Genomic DNA, 26,226 nt, shown 5'->3' with positions numbered 1-26,226 from the left:
AGCACAAGGTGAGAAATCACGTAGTTCTTCATAAAGCCTTCAGATATAACATGTTTCTAAATGATCCTTGAAATTTAACCATATGCTCCCTTGTAATGATTTCAATATTTGGTTGCTCATCCTTTTTGCACCTGACACTCTCCCAGAACACCGGATGTATTTAAGGTGGGTGGGAGGCAGGGGACATAGACAGCACTATGATTCTTCTACAACAGAAGATACTGGGAGTGTGGGGGAAGAAATGTCACCTGTGTCTTATTAAAGGCCTGATTATATCTAGTGGAAGGTGGCTTTGATTATTATTAAAGACTTCTCAAATTTTGGGCTTGCTCCATATTATTTTTCTAGTGAAACTTTGAAAGAGACTAAAACTGGAAACTGGCCATTTTCTTATGGAGATTCATTACAATTTTCTGTATTATTTGGGAAAGGAATCACATGAACTAATTCAGATGTTAGTTAGTTATTACTAGTAGCACACATAATCCATGAAACAATGAGTCTCAGGAGAATCAGGTCATGGTGGAGCCAAGGAGGGAGGTTAGTGGATGTAGAATATCACACTGTAAAGAGCTAGTTGAGGAAATACTTGTGAGGGTCACTTAGATGTGGGCCCTGGACACCTGAGAAGGCAGAATCATTGATATTGGAAAGATTGGTCAAGAACTGAGCACAACTTCTAGCTCATGGCTGTGATTTCTATCTTTAACCCCAAATGGTCTTGCTGATCTGTAAGCAGTTCTGTGGGCTATTTTGTTTTGCACATTAAGCTCTACAGATTAACTAGAGACTAGGCTCAAAATTTAAGAAAAATGCTGAAGATTTCACACTCATGATTATAAATATAAATATGCCATCTTCACAGTTTTAGAAAGATTCCTCTAGGCTCCTGGGAGTAATATCATGTCAATGTTTCAGTTTCCATAAGACTTAAATAAGTAACTTTGTGAAGGTTGTTTTCTGAGTTTATGGAAAATTATAATATATATGGAATCAAGCATACCAGGTATTTTTTACTTGGCTTTTTCTTTTAAGAAAAGCAAGTGAAAATTTACTTACAGCCATTTTTTGGTTCTCTTTTAAAGAAATAAATATATAGAATTTGAGCATACTATATTCAGAAAGAAATATTTGGGGCCATTATGATAGTGAGCTCATCTTGAAACTAGATAGTTTTCTCCTTCCAGCTTAATCGGGGGCTTAATACTTGGATCAACAAATGCTCTTCTCTAGCTGTGCTCGTCAGACAACGTGTCTGTGTTCCAACGTGACGCTACAATATTTAGCTGCCTTCACCAACTTAATGAGCACCTAACTCACACCTGGACCGTAAGATAATCCTAAGATAGATGAACCAATTTAATGTTCACAAGAATGCTTTATTGTCTCCCTTTCTTTCATGGTTGAGGAAACCAATGTTCAGGGAAGTTCGATGAATTGTCCAAAGTCACACAGCAGGAAGGAGACCTATGTATCAAACACACACACACACACACACACACACACACATATACACATATATAATCTGTCTTCCTAATTTTTAGACTCCCTTCCTAAAGTATCAATAGCTGAGACCATTCAAACTGACTGGTCACCAGAATACTAAGGGGTTCCAGACGGGAGGAGGGAAGGTATATGATGACTCACACGATCTCCAGGATGAATCTGTTGAAGGGTACCTGTGTTCCGTTCACAGTAACATCACAGCAGGTAATGTGAGCCAGTCTCTGTGGGGCTTCTGCAGAAAAAATAAAAACCCTACTCCTTCGCTCAGTGATGCAAATAAAACTTACTTTCCTAGAAACAGATTTTATGGACAGTTTAATACAGTGGTTTTTTTTTTTTCTTTCAGAAATTGGAAGTTGGATATACTCAACTGTGCTTTTTTTTATTCTCCAAGAACACCATATACATTGTAACTTGTCTATCTAAGCAATTCAATAAAACTGGTTAGAGAACTTGCTTTCTCCAAAGGAAAGAAGGAACTGCATGCGGACACTAGCAAGCACTATATTTATATAGACTCTATAAAACTGATGATTATATTTACTAAACAGTCCTATATAAAAGCTAGACATCTCAACCAAATGCCAGATGACTTTATTATAGGAAACATATATTCATAACAAGCCAATATACTCCTTCCAAAATTTTATGAAATGAGGACTAAAAACACTCTCAATTTGTAATTGTTTGAAAACTTCATTTAGTTTAGAACCCCTCCTTTCCCCCCAAACAGATACTCGCTATATACAGCAGATAACTAATATATAAAACATAGACAAACGGAGCCTCTGAAATGTGAAATGTGAAACACCTCTATAGGCCAATCTGAGACACTGATGGAAAACCTTGAGATAGGACATACAAAGAATTTTTAAACATTTATTTATTCATTATTTTAGAGAGATAGAGAGCACACACGTGCATGCACAAGGGAGGGGAGAGGCAGAGGGAGAGGGAGAGAGAATCTCAAGCAGACTCCCTGCTGAGCCCAGGGCTCCATCCCAGGACCCTGAGATCATGACCTGAGCTGAAATCAAGAGTCGGATGCTTGACCGACTGAGCCACCCAGGTGCCCCATATGAGGAACATTTTTTTTAAAGATTTTATTTATTTATTTGAGAGAGAGAGAGAAAAACAGCATGAGAGAGGAAATGATCAGAGGGAGAAGCAGGCTCCCTGCTGAGCCGGGAGCCCGATGTGGGACTCGATCCCAGGACTCTGGGATCATGACCTGAGCCGGAGGCAGTCGCTTAACCAACTGAGCCACCCAGGCACCCCATATAAGGAACTTTTAAACAAATACTAAATAAGTCTTTTATTAATAATAGCAAAAAGATGAATTTTTTTAAAAGACAAACAAAATAAAACAAAACAAAATACAACCAAGAAAGGTCAAGTTAAAAATAAAATTTCCGTGCTAATGGATTAAAACTTATTTTTAATTATTACTTTAAATTTTCTAACAGCGGTTTAACGTAATTTTTAAATTTATGCTTGTGCAATAAGGACAAGCTTAATCTAATTAGGCTGCCCTTAGCACTACACTTAAATCTGCCCACAACAGTAGATAATATTCTTATATGTAAAGAGAATCTGTGTAATGCATTTGGTACCCAACCAAGTGGAAAAGGCCTTGATTTAAAAACTTGGAAGCCAAATGTGTTCTCTATCAAAATTAGAAGCTACTGTTCTGATATATTATTGGGTCATTTCACCAGCAGTGGACCACAGACACAAGCTTTATTATAAAATAGTGGCATGTTTTAAATGTCCATTAATATATGTTTAATTATAATGGAATGTCTATAAAAGTCCATGTGACATCTATGCAAAGATCAAAACAATCAATTTTAATCAGCATTAACTTAATGGATACAGAATGAATTAGAAAGAAAGGGATGTTCCAAAGGAAATAAATAACACATATAGAAAGCTTGAAATTTTTTAAAATATTTTATTTATTTATTTGACAGAGAGAGACACAGAGAGAGAGAGGGATCACAAGCGGGGGGGAGTGGGAGAGGGAGAAGCAGGCTTCCCGTCGAGCAGGGAGCCCGATGCCGGGCTCAATCCCAGGACCCTGGGATCATGACCGGAGCCGAAGGCAGACGCTTAATGACTGAGCCACCGAGGTGCCCCAGAAAGCTTGAATATAAGTAATAATAGTGGGTTTATCTTTAAAGGAAGCAAGAAAATTCTGATTTCATATAGATATGACTTAATTAATAACTTTTAAGTGTATAATTTTAACAGTGGCCAAAAATTCCAATTCACTGAAGTACACGAAAAGAGAATGTACATTCATTCATTGTATATTCATTAACCCAGCAAATATTTATTCAACATTTGTTAGGTAGCATACATTATAATAGTAAAATATGCTACCTAGCCACAAGTTGCTCATAGACTGAGTTCAGAGAGGAATATAATTGCATAAATATAATTCAGCGTAAATAGGAACTATTATAATAAGAGTTATGTACACAAAGAAGAGAAGAGTCAGAGAAAATCCTTAACGGCTGTCCTCAAGAATGTGTGGTAACAACAACAACTAAAATTCTTAAGAATGTGTGGTAATTTATAGGTATAAAAAAATAGAAGATTATTCCAGAAAGGAAGGAGAACATGTGCAGCGTCATGGGGTAGGGATGAACAGAGTGTCTTCAGGACAACAATCTGCGTTGTCCACGTTGGATGAAGAGTAAGGTTTGGGTGGACACTGTGGGAAAGGAGGTTAGCTGGAGGCAAAAAGCGGAGGCTTTTAAAGCCAAGCTGAGTAATTTGGACTTCGAGACCCTGGGAAGGAACTGAAGAGTTCAAAGAAGGTGAGTAACATAATATCTTCTACTTTTTTAAAAGACCAATGTGTTTACACAAGGAGTTAATATCAGTGAATATCAGAGAAGTTCAGATACAAGGACAGAGAGACCCTTACAGAAAGTTACAATAGCCCCAGAGGATGAGCCCCTCAGCCAAGATGGCAGCAGGGGAGCACCATGAAGGGCAGAAGCTACAGAATAAACACTGACTTGAGGTTGGGGGGTGGGGATGGATGTAGAGGGGGTGGATTGTAGAATGACTCCCATGTTTTTGACTTGGTAACTTGTTAGATCATGGTATCTCTGACTCAAATAAAAAATACAAGGAAATAAAGGTCCAGGAGGAAATAATGAGTTCAGTGCTAGACCTGTTGAAATTGATGTGCCTCCAAGTTATACACGAAAAGGTCTCAGACATCAGTTGCATATATAGAAATATAGGGCTCAGAAGAAAAGGGCAGAATCAGAGTTTTTGCATTAATCACATCATGTCCATGCTTTGAAATGTTTGATCAGTATACATATGTATCTGTTCGGCAGTAGGGTTTCGGATGTGTAAATTACGCCACCACTGACAAAGTTGAAAGAAGCACCTGTGGCAAGTTTCAGAGCAGAGAGCTACAAATGTGGCAATCAGAAGTTTGAGGCAAAATATGCCTGTGCTCAGTGGGCATGGACAAATGATTCATTAGCTCAGCGTTCTCACAGAAGCCAATCTAACATGTCTGAAAAATAAGTCAGAGATTAGCCACTTACCTCCTCTACATTCATTCACATACCTGTTCCTTTATTCTCATTGTCTGGGTACTATCTCAGATGCTAGGAAAATAGCAACAAATAAGATGGAGAAAGCCCTGGGCTTCATGGAGCTTAGTTTGGTCCAAGCTCACCATGAACACACACACAAATAAATAACATAATTTAATTACAGAAGTAATACACATAATGAAGAAAAAGGAAGCAGGATGAAGAAACAGTGTGAAAAGTGGCATTTAAAAAGGGGTGGCCATGGGTGTTATATGTAAACAATGAATCATGGAACACTACATCAAAAACTAATGATGTGATGTATGGTGATTAACATAATAAAAAAATAAATAAAATAAATAAAAAAATAAAAAGGGGTGGCCAGAGAAGAATTCTTTGTTGAAGGGAAGGGAAAAGGGAGTCATGGAAAAACCCTCATGTATGCCCATGGCTGTTATGAGTGTCATTATGTTTAAATAAAACGCTTTTTTTCCCCCCTAAGGAATCCCAACAGAGGACACAAAAGATGAGACATAGTGCTGATGTCTAACTCTGATCCTTGTCTTAGTTCATCTTATTTCTATATATGTGAAAAAGATGCAGGGTAGAATCTATGAAGTTTGGGAGGGAACTGTGGTATCGTATATAGGGAAACAGCCTAATGAATAGTTTTTAAAATAGTCTTCGTTTCAGAATGAAGAAACATTTTGTTCACTTAAAATATATATATATATATATATGTCTAACATTCGTTTGAAGGCCAGTGAGTTCCTTGCTGTAGCTTAGACCAGATGAGTCTTATGGAAATAAGTTTTACGCTCATGAAAATTGGAGTTTACTCAGGAAATACCGCTAGTGTCTTAATGAAAGTGCATTGCATACCCCTTCTGAAATTTAACACATGGAATGAACCTTTCCACATCTGTAGCAAATGCAGACTTTGCTGCCTTAAGGGCTTGGCATTTTCAGATAAAAAAGAATCAATGTCATTATACAGTATCTCTCTAGAGCATCGTAATTATTCTGCATGCATACAATATTTATTTAAAACTCAAAATTGAACTTCAAGAGGTGGTCATTTGAAAGCTGGCAGTCAGTGAACGGATCCTGTATTCATGAAAAAGGGAATATTTCTTCTAAAAGTTGAGAAATAGATCAAAACGGTCTTTCCAGGAACTGGCACTTTAGTCATATAGATGCTTTTTATGTGTCAGATTTATTAATCAAGAAGGTCCACGGGAACGAGAGAAGGAAATCTGGAGGATGTGACTGTCGGTTTTTGATATGTCAGGTATAATTTTGTGGCTGTGATTTTTGGATTGCAGTACACACACAGCACTGTGCCGATGTTTGTGTATCTCTTTATCCTCATCATTTGTGATGACTAGAAAAGAAGATAAGGCGGAGATGTTTTGATACAGGATTGAAACTTGAAACTCCAGTCCTTCAATTTGAACAGTATTCCTGTTTCATCTTTCTTTTCATGTTACCTTTTTAACTTTTGCCACTGATGTAAAAGGGAAAAAAAAAAGAAAATTTGAAAAGATGCCAGGTGTTGGTTCTTATCTGGGTGAAGGATCACAGAAGTGGAGGATAAAATACAGTTTGTAGTTTGTCGCAGCAGCAGACTTATGAAGATCAAACACTTGTCAACAACAACTGTTTGTCTTCCTCTGGCCATCACAGAATTATTAAGACAGTGACAGCTCCTCATAGTTGGTACGTTTGGCCAGGATTGTAGTGTCTAATGTTCCAATTAGCTGAACAGGATGCATTCTGCCGTGATGAATACAGTCTTCCTTAATTGCTTTTGGCTGCTTCCGGAAATAAAAGAGCCTCGTTGTGTTACAAATGCGCTGGTCACTGTGAAATTCAGAATGGTATGTTCCCTTTTAAGTTGTCAAAAATAACACGGAACAGGTATCTGCAAAAGCTGAGGTAGAGCAGTTTATTTTTATGATGTTTGAACTGAGAAGGCAACAAAACTGTCTGCAAAGCAAAAGAACCAGGCCAAACTTTTCTTTGGTTATTATTTTATTGTGCCTGCCGAATCACCGGTTTGAGGTTTTTCTCTATTGGTTTTCACAAATACACCAGCTGCTTGCGTGCTACTTCGATATTTTGTACTGTATCATGCAATTCTTGGTGAAAATTCTTATTTGTGACCAAATCTGAATGACTCTTTGTTTTATGCAAACTTACTAAATTTTTTTTTTTTTTCTTTTTGACTCCCGCAGATATCAGTGCATACCAAATGTCTAACAGTCTTGGTCTGTATTCAACTCAGATTATTTTGGGGAAGTTTATCTTTCCGAAGTCTAGAGCCAACAGTGCCTTGCAGCATTTGCAGGGACTGGTGTTCTGCAGCAATTCTTTTTTGTTTTTGTTTTTGAGATTATTTATTTATTTATTAGAGAGAGAGAGAGAGAGACAGAGCACAAGTGGGTGGCGGGGGAGGGGCGGGGGGAGGAGGACAGCAGACTTCCCGCTGAGCAGGGAGCCCGATGCGGGGCTCGATCCCAGGACCTGAGATCACGACCGGAGCCGGGAGCAGACGCTTAACTGCCTGAGCCACCGAGGCGCCCCTTTTGCAGCAATTCTTGAAGCCCTTTTCAGGTTCGCGTCTCTTAGCCATAATTGCCCTCAGTAGCTACAGGAGGTCCCAGAGAGCCTGAGGGGCTGGTAGAAATTTCATCACCATGTGGGCAAAAAGAAACGGGTGTCAAAAACAAGGAAGGCAATTTGAACAAGAAAATCTTGAATAGAGATGAGAAGCCATAAGATACAAAGACAGAAAATTTCAGATGAAAAATATACTCCTCTAATATTTTCAGGGATTTTACGTGTGGTTTTAATTCTTTAAATGAGATTTGTACCTCCCTGTATGCCAAACAAAATCACTTGAGAAAACCAAGTTGAACAATAAAATTATGTGCATATAAATAAAATGACATCATATTTATAAAGAGCACTTTACAAATAGTAACCTAATCTATGTACCTATTGTAACTGCACATAAGTCTGAGTTTGCCCAGAGGGTTCATTCCTAGCTATGAAAAAAAAAAAAAATTGACCAAAGTCAAGGTCACTACTTCACTGCTTAACCTAACCAGTTTCACTGATTTGGAGAAAACTCAGCACAATCTTCTCAACCTCCTTCTTCCAATTAGTATTTATGAGTGTGTGTTCAACTTTCTGAAACTAACACATGAATGTAGTGCTAAAAAGGCTTATGTCACAATCCAACAGTCTTTACTACAGCCCTTAGTTACTCTGCTTTATAAAGATAACCATTTTCGATGCCATTAACGTATTTCTTCTTGGTGTGGTACTTCTATGGTATTCATATAGATGTGTCATATATATGTCCATTTATGTCATATATATCCTATATATTCCATATATATTCTGGGATTCATAGATATATATCCATATATATCACATGTATATCCATTTTTTAATTTAACAATTATAGAAATAATATATTGACTTTTTGTTTTGGAAGTATAGAATTTACCTCTCTTATGCTCCCCATCTGCTTGCTCTCCCCAATCTCTCAATATAGTTAAATTATAATTTTCTGGTTAAGGTAATAGTCAGTGTTTATATAAATATAAACTACTTATTGTTATGTAAATAGTTTTCACTCTGGGATTACAATTCTTTTTTAATAGAGCTTCCCCCCCCCCGAAATTAATATTCTCTCATTATTTCCTTGTTTGTTTTTCTCTATTTTTCATTTATATTTCCTATGAGGTAGTTTTCAAAATAAATCCATTAAAATAAATACCCCCAAAATATGTCAAAGGGCTATTAACATTTTTTTTTCTTTTAGAGAGAGAGAGAGTGAGAGGGCGCACAAACAGGGGGAGCTTAAGGCAGAGGGAGAAGCAGGCTCCCTGCTGAACAAGGAGCCCGATGTGGGACTCGATCCCAGGACCCTGGGATCACGACCAGAGCTGAAGGCACATGCTTAACTAACTGAGACACCCAGCCGTCCCTAACATTTTTTTTTAAATTTTTTTTAAAGATTTTATTTATTTATTTGAGAGAGAGAATGAGAGAGAGAGAGCATGAGAGAGGGGAGGGTCAGAGGGAGAAGCAGACCCCCCGCTGAGCAGGGAGCCCGACGTGGGACTCGATCCCAGGACTCCAGGATCATGACCTGAGCGGAAGGCAGTCGCTTAACCAACTGAGCCACCCAGGCGCCCCACCTAACATTTTTTTTTAATGTTGAAACACAGTTTTAAGCAGTCTCCTCCATCCCCATACCAGTCCTCTGTCTCTTGCTCTATTCTATGCATAGCTAACATACTGGTCCTTACCTCTGCAGGTCTCCTGGACTTGAACCCTGGATTCCTGGATCTTCGTTAGTGTTTTTTTTTCTCTTCTTTTGTATTTCTAAAGTAAATCTTCTGGTATCTTCCTAAGAAAGAGTGCACAGGAAACACATTTACTTAATTTAGATATCGAATATCTGGTGATGCCTTTATTCTACCCTCAGATACGATTGGTGACTTTAAAATCACTTTATAATGAAATTTTATAGGCACTGAACCACAAAGTCTTCTGGAACTCAGGGTTGCTCTTAAGAATTCGAATACAATTTCTTCTTCCTAAGCATTTCTCCATGACTTGCTTCTACTCTTTCAGGAGTTCTTAGACTCTTTTTCCACCCCTGTGTTTCAGAAAGCTTGTAACAGTCTGCTTTGGTGAGAATCCTTCTCCCTTGTGCTTGGCCTTCAGTAGGCCCTTTCCATGTGGAGACGTATGACCTTCAGTTCTGTGAAATGCTTCTGAACTGATTTTGATAATTTTGTCGCCTCTGTTTTCTTTGTTCTTTATTTCTGGATTTTGTAGCTTTTCAATTCTCTACTTCCCCTTCTGTAGTGTTTGTCTTTTTCCCCCCCCTCCGGGACACTACCTTCCTTGACACTGTCTTTTATATCTTCTGAGACTTTTTTTTTCTGTAATCACATTTTAAATTCTAAGTGTTATTCTTTGTTTTCTGATTATTCCTTCTTATTATTACAAGCTGTTTCTTTTAGGTACAATATCTTCTCTCATCGATCAGGAGAATGATAATCATTTATATAATATTTTTAAATAAAGTTTTTTTTGTGCTTTATGTTGCCTCCATTTTTCTCTAGTTTATTCTATTTGTGTCACTGTATTTTCATATTTCCTTCAAATATTTGGTGTTTCTTGACTGTTCATTCAAACTTAGGAGTGAGACACATTTATAAATTGAAAAAGGAAAACTTGATGACATCTCTTGGTGTGTGGGAAAGATTTCCACATGGATATTTATGTGACGGGAACTTTAAATGTCAGAGTCTATGGGTTTTCCCACTAGAGTTCTTTATTTTCTCCAGACAAGAGTCCTCTATACCTCCTAGGGGTGGGTGGGAGGACTGTGTGGGTGCAGGATTGGTGTGGGCACCGCACTATAGGCGGCCTGGGGGAGGGAGTTGGGGTGTTCGTCAGGTATCATGTGCACCACCCCCACCCCCTCCCACGTTATCTCTACCCTTCAAAGTGCCTGATGTCCCGGACTTTATAACAGTTCTGGTGCTTTTTTCCCCCCTCAGAGACTCAAGTTCTGGTCTTTGAGGAGAAGGTCAACAGGGGAGGACTAGCCCGGAGGTATGTGATAGGTGTCACTTTGTTCTCTAAACACTGAAGCAAGCCTAGTTTTCATATTTCCTTGCCTGATGTTAGGCTTCAAATCTTTAGTAAGTACTTTATTAGGTAAAAGGTTTCACTTGTCTCAAAAGTTATACTTTTTTCATAAGATAATTTGAATTGCATTTTGAGGTAAAATTTTATTGAAAGCTTTATAGCTGACCAGGTGCATTAAACTAAATACTTTTCCTTCACCTACTAATTTTGTACTTTTGTTAAAGAAAGGAGGACTTTCGTTTTTTGAGTGATTTTCTCTCCCTATAAAATCCCATGCTGCTTATTCCTCTTGTTTCTATTATCCCATATAAGCTGTAGGGGTCTTTCTTTTTTTTTTTTTCCCACTCCAGGGACCTCACAATAGACTTGCCAAATTGTAATTATCACAGCAAATCTCTTTGTTCTGACAAATAAAACCTATATGTTTTATTTTACCCCATTTTCTGGAGCTACCTAGTTCAGCCTAAGTTTTCAAAAGTAATCACCAGTCTTTTTGAATCTTGGGAGTGTATTTTTTTAGATCCTGTAATGTGCATAGTGTAAAACCATTTAGAGTTATATTAATTTTTTCTTAGAAATACTATTTCAAGTAATCATGCAGAGAAAAAAAAGTGAAAATGACTATTTGTATCAACTGAGGACCTCAGTGAAGATTGTTAAAGGCTGAGAAATAGGAGCTACAAAGGAAAATTTGAGGAAAGGAATTTGGATTATTTAGCCAAGAGAAAGGTCTAACAGAATCTACAGTTCAAGAACACCATAGTAAAATAATCACCTGCTGTTCTCTACCTCTAGAGAAGGCATAAGAAAAGGAATTAGACTTAGAGTAAAATGTGGAAACTGTGAAACTTTGTAAGATGCACTAACTTTGGCTTTCACCAACACTCTCATAAAAAGGAATAAACGTACAAGGTAAGGCCAACTAGATGCTCAGATTTAAAAGACATGAGTCTGAACAATCCCTACAACTAACTAACTCATTGTTTAGGACCCTAAGACTCCCCCCATCAAAGGTATAGAGACTTCCATTTAGTCAGAAGTATCAAATTTAGAATAAAGTATAAAAGGGACCAATGAATTCAATTGGCTTGGTAAAAGTATTTAATTAATGTTCCTCTCCATTTTGTAATAACACAAGAAAAAAAAACTAAGGAAACAAAGATGTGTGTGTGTGTGCGTGTGCATGCGTGTGTTGGGCCCACTCTGTAAGGGACCCCTCAGAAGGCAGAACACAGATTATGCAGGTGCAGAGACTCCAGCACTATGTGTGTCTTGTCTTCTTGGAAATTCCTATTTAATTTAGTGACTTCCGTAGGAAAATCCCTGGGCATGCTCATGACCCTGGTATTCAGTCTAGCTCCTATGCATGTGCATGCCAGAGGGCTCCTTCTGTATCCGCTCTTCCACATACACGAGCTGTTTGGTTCCACCGGTATACAGCATCCAAAATAAATGTGTCCAGAGCAAAGGCTGACTTGATTTCTTAGTGTCCCTCCCACGTATTTATCCCTGAAATACAATTCTAAGGCTGTAGGGTTTTTTTACTTAGCTTTTCCCCCTTTACCTTCCATTTTTTTTCTTTTTCCAATCCAATTTTTTGTTTTGGATTTTGGGTACCTTATAGAACCTAGGAAAAACTGGATATAGCCTGGATTTTTAAAACAGTAAGGACTTACTAATATATATCAGTATATATATATATTGTATACATGCACACATAGATGATAGATCTGTGTTTTGAGCTGTCCATTTATATATTAGAAGCTGCCTTACGGGAATACGCATTTGTATTGTCACACTTAGTGATCAGTTCTAACCACTACGTAGAGAGAGACTGTCTTGAGGTTGGTTCAGGGCAAATAAGTCATTTTTAGCTTATCGATCTTTAAGGAGAAATGTAGGACCTAGTGCTGAAGGCCTGACATGACACGGAAACCGGACTTCTGGCTGGCTGCAGTTACTGGGCATGGCCTGGGAACTGAGTCCTGAAGGGAAGAGTACGCGCATTCCTTATAAAGAGCCTGAGGGTGGCTCTTTATACACAAACACACACACACACACACACACATATGTATGTAGGTTCTTCCAACTCCCAAATCCTATAATTTCACAATTTAATTCTCTATCAATGTCCAAATATTTGGTGAGGATTTGATACACCGTTAACATAATTCTATGTTTAAACCTGATACAGAAGACATTTCTCAATCACTAAATACTTTTCTCAATAAACATGCTACATCTCCTTAGAAATATATATTACGTATCTGTTGAATAGTCAAAGGGATGGACTTGCAAAAGCTGCAGTGGAAGGCCAAAAGCTCTCAACCATCTCCTCGTCCCCTTTCCTCTTGCAGAATACACCCTGGACAGCTTCAGTTCGAGGTTTCTCAGGAGAGGCCATGTGGCAGATTTCTGCACCAGAAAAGGTAAGTGGAAACTTCTGCCCAGTCCTTCCCTTCTTCATGCTCAGAGGGCAGAGCTGGGAAGAAGTACTTGCACCACCAAGCCAAATGACAAAGGAAGGCCTACGTGACCAGGACAGTGGAGAGTGGGAGACAGTAGGAGTCTCACGACGGCCTTTGCTGAGCTGCTGCACCAGCCCCAGGATGCCCTCCCCCTGGGCTTCTTGCATAACTTGTGTGAAACTTTTATATACCTTTCTAGTGAAGCCAAGAAAGCAGGGATTCAGAGTATTCTATTATTTTAGCTGAACACACATCTTGGCTGCAAGAGGTTAAGTGAGTCATGCTTAAATAATTTCAAGAAGACCTTGGATAAGCAAAGTTATATGGGTTTTTGTTTGTTTGCTCTAAGGCCGATATCTTCCAGCACCTATAAATCCTCCTAGGGTGGATAAAGTAGGGAAGATTTCTCAATGTGTTTGGCCATATACCTCCTACTCCTCCCTCTTTTTTTTTTATTTATTTTTTTTAACAGCTTGATTGAGATATAACTCAATGCTACATAAATTCACCCATTAAAGTGTACGGATCAGTGTTTTTTTATGTTCAGAGAGTTGCACAACCATCACCATGATCTACTTTTAGAACATTCTACTATCCCTAAAAGAAACCCAAGAACTCCTCGGTTTTCTTAACATCCTAAAGAAGGTGTTTCCATAATGTACTTTAATTACATGGCAAATAATTCTATTTTTACAGAAGTATCTACTTTTAAAAATGAGCATCGTCTTTTCAAGTTGGCAACATGAACTTGGCAAGAAATACAATTAAGCTGATATCTAAATTTATACCTTTGGTATCCTCACATCTATCACAAAGTAGGACCAAAACAAATTCCACTGCCACAAATTAGATAGAGTCGTTATATGAATGATGAGACTGATTTCTAAGCATTTGCCTATTGGGATGTAATTAGATTAGTATTAAATGGAGTCAAAGCACATTCAAAAAGAGATTCCGATAAGAGGATGGATGACCTGTTCTGTTTTGTTTTTCCTCTTATGAATAGTTCCCCAAGCAGATTTGTGAAGAGAAAGTTCCTTTTGGCTCTCCTCTTTCACACTCGGTTAGTAAGGATATAGCTGCTGTAACAAACACATCCAGATCCCAGCGGCTGAGAAAGAACAGCCCTAAGAGGAGTGGGCAGGTAGGAGGGTTCACACCTTCTGCTGTAAGGAGTCATCCAGAGCCGCTGGTTTCTTCCACCATTGCACACCGCTGTTGCCTGGGTGTGTCATCAAAACCGGCTGTTATGAACAGAACTGTCCCTCCCCAAATTTGTATGTCGAAGCTCTAATCCCGAATGTGACTGTATTTGGAGATAGGGCCCAGAAAGAGGTCATAAAGATTCAAGGAGGTCGTAAGAATGGAGCCTTAATCCCACAGGACTGGGGGCCTCACACAAGGAGGAAGAGACAGCAGAGGTCTCTTTCCATGTGTGCACAGAGGAAGGGCCATTCGAGGACTCAGTGAGAAGGCACCATTCTGGTGAGAGGCCTCACCAGAAACCGGGCCTGATGGCCCCTAGATCTTAGACTTCTAGCTTCTGGAGCTGGTAAAAAAAATCTTTTTCTTTGATGTAAGCCACCCACTCTGTGGTATTTTGTTATGGCGGCCCTAGCAGACTAATACCCTAGATAACTAGCAGCACGTCCTCATTCTTGTACACAGGAAGGAGAAAAGAGACATGGTGGAAAATAAGCAGCTTCCTTTTAAGGATATGATATAGAAATCGCAAATATTATCTCTGCTAACTTCTCCTTGTCCAGTATTTAGACACATGAGCAGGCCTAGCCATAAGGAAGGTTAGAAAATATCTAATGGGTTACCCTGCTTCCTGCTAAAACTCAATGTGTGTGTGTGTGTGCACGCACGTGCGTGTGCGTGTTACTTCTAACTAAAAGGCAGAAGCGGGGACGTACCCTGGGGACCTAGTAGTCTCTGCAACAATCTTCTTCCCAGTTGTAGCATCTCTTTCAGAGGTACCTCTTGGGGACTCAAAAGCTTCCCAACAAATGACTTTGTAGAACCAGCTTGTCGACGGTACCCTATATTCCTATCTTTGATATTTGATCCAGCTCTTCAAAGTTTTTTGCAATCCTGTTTCATTCCTCAGCTCTATGTTCTTAGAGAGTGATAATCTTACTAATTTATACTAAAATATTAATAGGTGATAAATTAGTGGCTACTGCGTAACAATGCTCCCAAATAACTTCTTTTCTTTTTAATATAAACCTTTAGGAACTGCTAAATCTTAACCTAAACGGGTAAAATTCTACATATAAAGTTTCAGATCCTCATGCAGATAGATAAGGAAGAAATTTGGGGCCAGTGTTCTTTTCAGTCTCACTGAGATACTGCAGAAGTCGTTGCCTGTGCTTAGGATTTACTCCTTAGTTAAAGATAAAACAATGACTAGCATTATCTTAAAGTCTTATTTTTTAACCAATTGTCCCCTTCCCCCTCCCATTTATTCTGTTGAAAGGAGGATTCTTCTTGCACACTTGTATCTATCCTACATTCAGAAAGACTCCATAACATCAAGACATGGCAAAGAACTGCATGCTCTAAGGAGAGATCTAAGAGAACCCAGCTAGCTTATGACCTAGCCAGGGTATCTTCCTTTAGTAAGAAAGATGTGTTGGCTACGGACTATGCCAAGGCGCCAGCCGTACCTAGAGCCATGAGAAAGACAGATCTGGACCCTGTCTTCATGGTGCCTAGAGATTTGCAGAAACTATAATCATGAGCTAGTTTGTGTCTCTGCATTTATAAGAAATTAACTCCTCTCTCCAGCAAGTTGTGCTGTTGAGAGTAAAAGGGGGAGAACCCAGAACATTACAGTGAATACATGTGTTTTCTCTATCTCTATGCTCATGTTCCTCCTCTTTAAAGGCTGCTTTCTGTGTCCTGTCAGTGACCATACCCAGGTCCAGGGGAACACTAACAAGTCTGCCCTGATCTCAGATACCCTCAGCCTGCTGTCATGCTTTGTGATTCCTTTGTAGTCACTGTACTCTTAGTGGACAAGTGAAAACATCTAGCATGTAGCAGATGTGAATGAGGAGAGGATCTTCAGAACCGATAATCTTTAATTAAAAGCATAACACTCTCTAGGTTTACGTCTCAGGACCACATAACACGTAAAGTATTTTGATAATGAATTTCAGCTGGTACTCCCTCTCTCTATAATGGCTCTTCTTGGATAGAAGCCAAATGGAATAAAGTTGTACCAAATTTGATCCTGTACCAGGAGGTATTATCATTAAGCTTTAATATATACAATTCAGCTTATGCATTTCTATCAGGAGAGCCAAAATTAATTTAATTTTATGAGGGTCAAGGGACAATTGCTGTGTGTGCGTGTGAGGGGGCTCAGGATGATGGGGTTCAGCTTCCCTGTCGTCGAGCACATCAGCAGTGATGATGTTCGGTTTCCTAATCCACCGAGAAGAGGAATAGGAGGTCATCCGACAGGAAGGCGTGAGTGAGGGCACGGGACAGTGGGGCTCTACCAAAGCTCCTTGCGGCTGGGCTGCTCCTTCCCACAACAGCCTAGTCTGGGCGCCAGCCCATTTTTTTTCTGTAAATGGCCAAACAATAAATACTGGAGGTTTTGTGCACCGTAAGAACACCGTTACAACTACTCAACTGGGCCTCTGTAATGAGAAGAGAGTTACAGACAAAACATGAAAGAATGAATGACTCTGGATATGTGCCAAGAAAATGGGATTTATGTACATGGGAATCTGAATTTTAGGTAACGTTAGTACGTCATATAATATTATTCTTCCTTTGATTTTTGTTTTCAACCATTTATAAATGTAAAAACTGTCTTTGTTCATAGGGCAAAGCCAAGTCCTGGCCTGGTTCTTCATTCAGTGAGAAACTGCTGAGTGACCCCATGTGCCATGCAGTGTTCTCAGAGCTAGGATCTCTGCAGCGAACAAACAAAAAAGCCTCCCTGGCTGAACACAGCTTACATTCTACATTTGTCCGCTGTCATCGCTTATCTGGAAAAGAGTCACTATAATGATGATGGGTGCAAGTCTAAGGCCCTGTTAGAAAACTTAACAGTCACACGCTCAGAGGGCCGTAAGTGAAGTTAACATTCTGCCAGTTCAATGGCAAGCATGTTCTTTGTACATACGTTTATGATAATCCTTCTTGCATTATATTACATCTCCTTTATTCCTCATCCCTAGCACGGTGCCTGGCACAGAAGAGACGTTTAGTACCACATTTAAATAGCTCACATGTGCTGTTAGCATTATTTCACGTACTAAGGAAAAAACTGTTGCCAATTAACCATAAGATGGTTATCCTTGGGAGAGGCACTCACATTTCAGAGATGTTAAAATGTGAAAGAAATGTGAGACTTAGACTCTGGAATAGGGTAAATGTTTCCTAGCTAAATTGTTCTCCATCCTGATTCATTCTGAAAATGTAGAATACGAATTTGTAAGGAGGTGCAGGAAGAGTCAAAATCCCCACCACGGGCTGGCTGCTTGAAAACGGTCATGTGACAGTGGTCTGCCCACACTCCCGTGACTCTGCATTTGTGGGCTGAAGATGCTCCCTCCCTCCTGAAAGGCCTCCTTGCTCTCCCCGCAGGTTCCTGGGCTGCCTCTCCCGTAGCCTTGCCTCCTTCTTGCCAGTCTGGTGGTGAGTGGTGCAGAAACGTTTTAATTAATGGTGAACTTCTCCAAGTTGAAGTGCAAACAATTACAGCTCAATTTTACTTTCGGCCTCATTTTCGGCATTTCCATTCTCTCCTCCCTCCCCATTAGATGACTCCGTTTCACAGTCTGTAAAGCTGGCTAATGGCTCTGCTTGCAGAAGAGAGGGCATTGTTTCTCTCTCCTGCAATTAAAAGCTGCAGAGTGACAAAGCCAGAACTCTCCGGCTCAACATCTCTGGGGGAGTCCTTCCAAAAGGTGGACACCTCACTCTTCTCTAGCTGGGGCATGATTTCTTTTTCCAAGAAGGGATCAAGTCTTCTCCCTAACAACTGTTTGTACACAAGACTCCAAGAAAGTTCATAGCACACATCACAAATACATCTGATATGTAAGTGAAGTGATCTGTAGCACTGCTAATTAGACCTAAATTCTTGATTTACTATTTATAAAACAAAATTGATTATTGCTTCATCAACAACATTTAAAGCATCATTAAGAGAGGTCTGCTCCAGCAGCCTCAGGTTAAATTTTTTAACAAGCACTTTAGTTGCTAATCTGTGTTATTGCCAACATATGTAAACTTCCTAATGCTAATTGCATTCAGCTGTGAATCAAACAATGTCTAATTCTCTTCAGGATTAATTATGCACATGTGCTGCCTGCATTCCTAAACACGGTTCTCATAAATAATAAGAGATATATCTAAGCAGATGGGATTTTTCCAACTAAACGATCTGTTTATCATGAATAAAACAAATGACACATTCTAGACTTCAAATGCAGAGTCACTGCAACTTCACATATTTTTAGCATTAATAATTACCCCACAATTGTTTGTGTGAACACATTTTTGAACAATTGAGCAGCAAACCATGTTTGCTCACAAGCTATATTTATCTCTTACCACATTTAAAAATTTTTTTGAACTGAGAACTGGGAACAGAGTAGTTATTTCATGCGCTGACTGGGTAAAGATAATTGTACGCTGTGAAGATTCAACTTCTATGATCCTCAGCGAGTTATTTTTAAATGGACTTCGTAATTAAACGGATACAGTGTTATACGGTCTTCTTACTTTAGAGAACAGAACATGTTTGTGGGCATCTTTTCTGGCGTTGCAATTTCTAGAATCATTTCAATATTTCCATTCAGTTCTTTGTTCATGCAACAAAGATAATTTTGAAAGAAAATGTATGAAAAAGAAAAGAAACATAGGAAAATGTATAGAATTGTTGCTAATCTATTCTACTTTGTTGGGGTTCTGTTCACTTGTATAGTATACCCATAGTATATTCATAGTAATATGAACCAATGTTGTATTGGCATGCCTTGGCATTCCAGAAAAAATAAGAATATTTTCCTTTGAGGAGGGAAATCCGTAACAACTTTTTCTAAGTGGAGTTGAACACTTCATACCAATTCCACGACTTCCTCTCTATCCTTTTTATCCCATAGTGACCAAAATTTATGTCTTGTCCATGACCATTTTTCCTGGATTTTGTTAGGTAGCTAAGCTAGTTGATAAATGATTTAAACTACGGCTCTAAAGAATATAAGTGTACATATACCTTATAATACAGAAAGACCTGAGTTTGAATTCTGTTTCTACTACCTAACAGCTCTGTGAACTTACAAGTTATTTAGCCTCACTATGAAATTTATTTTCTTCACCTCTGAAAGATGACAACACCTCCCTTTTGGTTCATGTGAGGATTTTTCGAAACCTTCACAGTTTCTAGGCATAGCAGGCAGAAGATGCTCAGCTAATAGGAATTCTTTCCCTTTTTCTTGTCCTTCCCCAACATACCATTTACCTCTTAGCATTCAAATGCTGAGCCTTCACAAAAAGGGGACACATGGAACGTTCAGTGGGAGACAGACTTAGCAGGAGCAGGCTTTTCTGGAACTTCTCAACCTCACCCACGTCCATCATTTACCTACGTGGCCTATAAAAAACCCTTCCTTGTCCTAAATTATATAATTCTTACTTAGCTTAATCACAGTACATGCGCTGTTTAAAAGCACAGACTCTGTGATTATACCAGTGAAATAATATAACCCTGCCATGGTTTTCACAGGAACACTTAAAAACATGACCTATGAGATGTAGTAATAAATTAAAACATTGGATCAAATATTAATTCAAGCTGGCAAACCTGGTAACCTAGGTTATTTGACTGTGGCAGTGACTATTTCAAGCTCTTACAATCATACAAGCCAAGGCCCTCCCTTCTGGTTTTATGAAGAAATCCTAGGATTCTAGTCTCCTGTTGCTGGTTAGGAGGTGATGGTGTGAATGTGGTTAACGGCAGACGGAGAATGTAGAGGGAAGTGTTCTCTGGCACAAAATGCTTTGTCTCAAATATTTCACTGGGAGACATTCTCGCCTCTTCCCTTTACATCCCTCGAACTGCCCTGGAACCCATCTCTCACCTCCATCCTCCAAGTGAGGTACAGTCTTCTTGCTCTCATTCAACATTCGACTCATCTAGATTAGGTGGAAACTGCGCAGATTCTTCAAGTATCGGAAAAGGTTTTATCCTTCTTTAATCAAATTTTTAGATTGAGAATTCAATTGGATACTAGAAAATCAGAACTAAAAGCAAAGCAAAAATAAAACAAAACAAACAAAACTCTGGTTTTAGTCCTGCCAATAACTTCCTTTGCCTGCTGATATTTTCAGCACAATTAGTATTTTTGTTACACAATAACTGAGGCATTTGTGATACTGAGACATAAATGAAAGCGCAATTATATCCAACAGCTGCATTTCCCAAGCCAGGGAAATAGGTATTTGAGGTGGTTTCCCATCAAGTTAAAACTAAAATGGTTATTGAACTTCACCGTGTCTCAGTCTCCTCATCTGTAAAATGGAGACAAAACTAGTAAATATCTTATAAGATAATTTGGAGGATTAAATAAAATAATAATTGTAAAATGCTTAGAACAGTGCCTAGCAGTAAGTGCTTAATGCTTGTTTTCTTCTATTTTTGTCATTAAGAACTTAAAATTCAACCAACCCAAACTCTCCAACACATTTTTGACCTTAATATGCCTTTCTTATTAATCATGGATTTGAGTAAATCATCTAAGAAGTAAATAATGCACAGGGATTTCAAAAAGTCTGTCCTTAAAACTGACAAGCATCCAAAAATGCAAAAGGAAGAAAAGGAATAAAACACTGGATTAATGAAGGAAATGGTGCTATTGGAAATGGTGGCTGCCCATTGTATCTGCCCCGGGCACTGAGCCCAAGGGTGTTTTTATGGCTCCCCCAGCTTCACTTTTCTCTGGGCTCATGCCCACATGTAAATGCAAGCATCACTCCATTCTCCTCCCCATTAGTGTCTTTCCAGACTTGATAAGGATATTCATGCTGTTCCCGAGGGTTTAATAATTGCCAAAAGATGCATTAAATGATAAAACTGATGGTGAAGTACTTTAAGTCACTAAATTCTCTTTCTAACAATTAATTTCATATCCTTCCAAAAACAATTTTAACTGCTTGGCACACAGCATATGGTACTTAATATTATACTGACATTTAAACAAGTCTAAATTTGCTAGTTTCATTAACTAGCTTTACGCTAAAATTTATTTGATTTCTAAAATGTATGTTTGGCAGCGAATGCGCTATCTTATATAATGTAAAGGATACATGGGTAGGAGGCTGTAGTCCAAACATGTTCAATATCTTGCTAATGGATGTTAGAGAAATTTCCTCTGCTCAGTATCAAAATTTTAAGTCTGGGACCTTGAAAGTGAAGTGAACTTAGATGAATAAACAAAGTCATTTCTATACAGTTTATTTGAAATATAAAAAGGAAAAGCAGAGAGAATTGCCTGTACACCTTTAGTTTTAACTATCAAAAATATTGCCCTGTTGCTCAGAGGTATTAGTAAACTTTTATACGTGAGGTCCCAGCTTAAAAATAACGACGCTAAAATGAAACACAATAAGGAAAATTATTATCAGTGTCATCTGTCATCAGATAAATATATATTTTCCTTTATCTTCATAAATGGACTGTATCCTCTGATTTCTAAGGTTTCTTCTGGTTTAGAAGTCTACCATTCCTAGTTCTTCTAAGATTTTGAATTCGCATATACATTTATTTTGGTCATTTATTTAATTATCCTAATTATTCTAAATACTTAATTAGAAAGATGAAAAATATTCATCACAGGGCTGCATTATGACTTTTGTGAGCCCTAGGAAATTGTCTTCCTGGGCACCTTCCTCCATTAAAAATTCATATGAAAAATCATATTTTACAGTTGTGCTTATATAAAGCTGAATACAACCAGATCATGTATTAAAACATTTTCTTCTACCTAAAAGTTTATTTTTTAATTCTTATTTAATTTTCATTAAATTTTTATTCTTAACAATTTTTATGAATTTTTATTCTTAATGATTTTATGGACCCTTAAATTATCGTAAGTTCTAGCCACTGTCTATTCTAATGAGTGAGTTGGCCCTGATTCATCTACTCAGTGTATCTTCTGGCTCCCAACTCATCTAGGGTGGTGCTTCTCAAATTTTAATCTGCATGAAAAGCAGAGAAATACTGTTAAAATGCAGATTCTGATTCAGTAAGTATGGGGTGGGTCATGAGATTTTACATTTCTGACAAGTTCCCAGGTTATGCTAAAGCTGCTGGTCCATGGACCACACTTTTTAGAGTAACAAGGTGCTAGCAAATAGTTATAATCACCATGCCCGGGCCCTCCATACATCCATACATTGTTCTTCAGCATCTATGCTTTCTTTAGGTGCTGCCTTGTAACCACTGGTCATATTTTTCACAGGCATGCAAGAAGATCCTACTGCCTGCTTCACACACATCTGTTTACCTACTGACATAGACTCACACCCAGATGCATACTTGTATCTGAATCTGTGTCTGGAAGAAGGTATGCCCATATATTAGCAGAAATCATTTATTTGTGGTGGAAACCTAGATGATATCTAATGTTATCTGTATAGTTCACTGTTTACCAACCCTTTTCACTGAGCATGTGCCAATTTTCTAAATAAAATATTTTTTATCATAAGTGGTTAGAAATAATATATACTACAAACATATCCATGAAAAGAAAGTAACATGAATCAGTCAAGGTATGATATACAAAATGTCATTTTGGTGATCTTGTGGGAAGAGATGGGGAAAATGAAACCTGGCTATTAGGAAGTAAAATGATATTTTAATATAAAAGTATATGAAATAGAACTCACAGTTTTGCATTTACTACAATGAAAGCCAATTAAGTTTTAAAAACATATTCTTTTAATAGACTATGTGATTTTCCAGATTATGATTTATCTTTTCACCTCCTGTGACAATACATTCTAAACACTTACTAGAATTGCTAAATCTTGCTTTTTGGTGAGTGAATAAATACATAAAAAGTCTATTTACTTTAATATTTTTAGCAATGACCAACATAATCAATAATGAGAAAATCCAAGAAAATGGCTGAAAATTCAGGGTCTATTACACAGGCTGCTATCATAACTTGAAAGACACCTACCAACGCTATTCATTCCGACTCTTAAATATCATTGGCACTTAAACTTTAAAAAATGTGTCTTTGGGGATCTACAACACTATCCAAAAGTTCACTTTTATAATTTTTTTTAGAAGTTAAAACATTGCTCATGAAATATGTTCAGTTTATCTGAATAACAGAAAGTAGTATTACTTCACTTTTTCCACGAAATCTTAATGGACATTCTTTTTATCACTTCAATTTATTATAAAGTGGTGATTTTTTTCCCTCCAAAAACTCATATTTTAACTTACAGTACGTGAATATTTTTTTCTGAGTCTTTCTCTGATCATCCATCAGGCTTTGATAGTTATAAATGCTAGCTTAAATCCAAAGGATTTGAACAGAAAAGAAAATAAAAATCCATAGTTTGAGATTGGACAAATGTATTTTGCTTGGCAGTCAGGATCTCATATAACTGAATAATACAGTATGTCATCGCAACATAACAAATACAGTATATGTGTGTGTGTGTATATATATATATAATCTTTGAAGTTTTAATGTTCTCTTTGTGCTATACCTTTTAAAATTTTATTTATAACCAGTATATGACATATAAACAATGGAAAGCTTTCAAAGTTGAATTCATTACAGGTATTAAATGCACCCATAATTATACCTTTCTCCATTCACTTGAGGTGACCTGTTATTTGGCACTTTTTGGATGGAAATATTCTTATTCAATTCATGGAATGTTTTCAACTATATTAGTGCAATACATAGTAACTGCCTTATCCAGACATATAATTCTTACAGAAATACTGGAATGGAACTCCATGAAATTAATATTCTGTGTTTCCCCTGCAGACCCTTAGAAAGAGGAATTTTATACGATTTTTGCAGAAACCTGATATAAGCCTGTATAACTTAAGGATCACATTCAGGTTATTTCCCATAATTACTTAGCACTAGGCCAACACCCTGTATACAATGCCATATTTATTTTAGGTGAACTATAGTTTTGAGGTTTTATAATTTCTTTGTGTAATGTGTATATTTAGAAAATATATACATGCGGTTGACAGACGTTGTAACTGTCCCTGCTATACAATATAGCCATTGAGCCTTTGTCTCTGAATCATATAAACATAATCTTATGAACTGTTCTAAACTCAGGAAACAGATTACTTTATCACGTATTTCAAATTTAAAAATTTTCATGACTCTTAAAAATATACAATATTTATACATGTTAAAGAGTTTCATAATTGCCTATGTCAGTCTGTCTAAATTAATTTATTCATGTATTTCCCCTGAAAGGCTTCACAACTGGTCCTTTGGTGGTGAGAAACATGATGTCATGGAGAACCAGTGACCTAACCACTAAGCAAAGAATCACATCTCGAAAATTAAAGCATTTAGGGAGGCAGTGATATTTTTAATTATGTAAAATTTGAAATATAAAAAGAATATATGAAACATATATGTGAGTTATGAAGCACAGTAAGAAAAGATCCCGTGATTCTATCATATAACCTAAGAACTAGAATATTATTAAAGGTGTTTGTCTATTCATATGTTCCCATTCCTTTTCCTCCCCTAGAGGTAATCGCTATATTGAATTTTGTGCTTACCGAATCCTTTTAAAAATAGGTTCATCACAACAAAATGTGTTACTTAGATTTGGTTGCTTTTCAGTTTTACAAAAATGATATACTACATGATCATTAGTTTTCAGTGGTACAGAGTAGGGACTGGCCACCAAAGCCATGGGCCAAATCTGACCCTGAGTCAAATGTTGTATGGTCTAGTTTTTCCACAATGGCAAGAAGACCTGGCAGAACATCTCGTGCGCCTTACTGTCTGAAACAAAGCCTCCAATAATCACTTCAATTATCAGAGATTAGTAATTTGAAGATTGCATCATAAATCTCTAAAGCACTAAAAATTCCTCCTAAATTTTAAAGGACTAAAATCAAATTGTTTCAAACTTATTATCTTAGTCAGCTAGAGCTGCCCTAACAAAATGCAAAAGACTATTTGGCTTAAGCAGCAGATGTTTATTATCTTACAGTTTTGGAGGCTAGAAGTCCAAGATCAAGGTGTCAGCATGGTTGGTTTCTGTTAAAAGCTTTCTTCCTGGCTTGTAGATGCCTGCTTTCTTGCTGTGTCCTCACCTGGTGGCAGATGAGGGAGGCAGGAAAGCGAGGAGGCAGGGAGAGGGAGAGAGGAAGAGGAGGAGGGGGAGGAGGGAAAGAGAGAGGGGGTGAAAGGGTGAGCTCTGTGTCTCTTACCATTAGGGCACTAAGCTTGTCATGAGGGCCCCACCCTCAAGACTTCATCTAAACCTAGTTACCTCCCAAAGGCCTTATTTCCAAAACTCATAACATTTGGGGGTTAGGGCTTCAACATATGAATTTCGGGGAATATAATTCAGTCCACAGCACTATGTTTGAATTTTGTATTTTAAATTCAATACATATATATAATATATAAATATATATCTAAAATTATAATATGTAATTACATACCTAATGATGATGAACCAAGCAATGCAATATATCTGAACTTCCATGGCTGGTCTCCCTTTGAACATTCAGAACCACAAATCAATACACCCTATTTCATGAAGCATTTCTCACAACACTGAAGTCATGACTGACTCTGCTATGGTTGAGCAGATGCAATCTTTAAAATACAGCTGTTGGTGTTGCATATTTTTGTTTCACGTAAAAGCAGAACCAACTACGCTCAGGATCACATAGTTTTGTCATGAGTCACATAACCTATCCCCTCTCACAGCCTTTTTATCACTCCATTCCTCACCTT

The 26,226-nt window shown here is 37.8% G+C and overlaps 1 long non-coding RNA gene across 1 annotated transcript in view; it reads right to left on the bottom strand.

Moving 5' to 3' along the window:
- Positions 1–7,193: 7,193 nt before the first annotated feature.
- The window catches only part of LOC123835937 (uncharacterized), a 196,242-nt gene continuing 177,209 nt past the window's right edge, over positions 7,194–26,226 (bottom strand). Inside the window, exons 3-6 of the long non-coding RNA XR_010406660.1 lie at positions 25,929–25,983; positions 25,470–25,574; positions 9,398–9,498; positions 7,194–7,751 (exon numbers count right to left, since the gene is read on the bottom strand). This is a non-coding gene — a long non-coding RNA (uncharacterized LOC123835937). The remainder of the gene's footprint in view (positions 7,752–9,397; positions 9,499–25,469; positions 25,575–25,928; positions 25,984–26,226) is intronic.

This window comes from Mirounga angustirostris, unplaced genomic scaffold, assembly GCF_029215605.1.
Source record: "Mirounga angustirostris isolate CCGP_5_RB_7025 unplaced genomic scaffold, mMirAng1.0.hap1 SCAF_12, whole genome shotgun sequence".
NCBI lineage: Eukaryota > Metazoa > Chordata > Mammalia > Carnivora > Phocidae > Mirounga > Mirounga angustirostris.
The sequence above is the reverse complement of the archived record's forward strand: the minus strand, read 5'-3'. Positions and strand labels throughout refer to the sequence as shown.